Genomic DNA, 1,851 nt, shown 5'->3' with positions numbered 1-1,851 from the left:
AATTTTGAAAATTAAAATATATTTGTTGTAACACTTACAATCGTTTTAAGTTAGTAAAATTCTTGAAGTATCCTACTCCTACATCGTCCAGAATGTTTTTACTGACGTCCCTAAAAAAACAAACAAAGGACAATAAAAAATGACAAATATTTACAAATAGTAATTCAATTTTCAGACTTCTCACTTACAAATTTACTATTTGAGGTGCTAGTAATGACAGATCAAGCTTATGAAGAGTGTCAATCTTTTCAGAACAGCGCACTTTAAAGAATGGTCCATTTTTAACTTTGGTGCAGTTGCAGAAGGATGGACAGCCATCCAGCTGCAACTGCAACTGTGATGTCACACTCAAAAGTCCTACAAGCACCAGAATGAGAGCAGCTGCAGATGTCAGTTTCATTGTGCCAATAAAGATAAGAATCTCGACCACATTTCTAGAAGTTCCTATAAACAAAATAGAAGAAGACAGGGTGTAAATTGAAAATGTAAAGGGAAAAAAAAAACATCATTTGAATCTAATATTAACAACTAGGAAGCATTTTAATCTCCTGTGCAGAATGCACTGTACTTGTGGTTGCAGGAGTTCAAAGACGATAAAAGGGGGACTCTAAATTCAAAAATTATAGTCTAGGCCAGCACAAACAGACACAATGTATACAAACAAAAACACAGGTGTTGAGGTTAAGTAGCCCTTTGTGTCAACCAAAATGGGTGCACTACGGCTCGCTGGACGAACCAACCCGTCCTTAACGTTAGAGTGAAGCCACGACTGTAGAGTGCAAAACAAGTGTACCTTAGCGCTCGTGAAGATATAGATTTTCTCCGGGTTTTAGACAATTTTTCCAAGCTTGCTAATTTCAACCGAGCCGCAAGCGTCACAAAACAGTAAGTGGGACGTCGCATAACATTCACATTCACATTCGTCTGCACGCACGGTACGTCGGCCGGTCAGCCGACAGCGAGACTACCTGTAGGCTACTTCCAACGATGAGAAATATACGTGGCACACCACTTACTGCATGCCGAAGGTGTGTGCACCGGAAGACTGAATACGGCCACACGAGAGTGTGAATGTCGCTCACTTGTAGGTGTGTGAACATCATTCGTACACATGGAGGCAGAAGTGTGTGGATTTTCAAGGGAAAATTCAAACATTTGTTTACTCAAGCATTCACACACCCTTCCAGTCACGAGATGACAGCTACCGTCTCTCCGAGCCTCCACTTCTGCCGCCTGACTGGAGGGGGACGGCTCCTTCAGTGTGGGATCGCCGTGGCCTGGTGGATACCGTATCTGACCGACACGCTGAGGTTCGTGTGTTCGACTCTGCACCGCAGCGTCCGATCCGGATAGTTTTGCTTTAGCCCTCTCTTTCGGTAGACATAAATTTGACGTATTCTTGGTAGTAAACCTGTACACCTTTACTACCTTACAAACGTCAAAACTACAGCAGTTCAACGACAAATAGGTTTTCCGTGTCTCTGCCGTTATTTTGACGTATTTTTGACTTTTTTCGGTCTACGTTCAGTGTCAACTTGCTGTTGGAAAACGGCAAAAATACGTCATGTTTACAGACTTGCTTTCCACTCGGGCACTTGCAGGTGTGTGAATATCCATTCGCACACTTAGGGACGTAAACACTGTCATCGACAATGCGATGATCACTACAAAAATTGAGCCATAACCCCAAAAAATTTGATAAAAGTATCAAATTATTTTGATAAAATCATCACAAAAAATAAAGAATAACTTGTTATTACAGTTTTTGTAATGATTTTGCAATGTTATCGCATCCTGGATGCGAAGTTATGGCAAATTTTTGTAGTGATCATCGCATTGTCGATGACAGTG

Source organism: Frankliniella occidentalis, unplaced genomic scaffold (assembly GCF_000697945.3).
Source record: "Frankliniella occidentalis isolate FOCC.00 unplaced genomic scaffold, Focc_3.1 Scaffold24, whole genome shotgun sequence".
NCBI lineage: Eukaryota > Metazoa > Arthropoda > Insecta > Thysanoptera > Thripidae > Frankliniella > Frankliniella occidentalis.
This window is presented reverse-complemented; position numbering follows the sequence as displayed.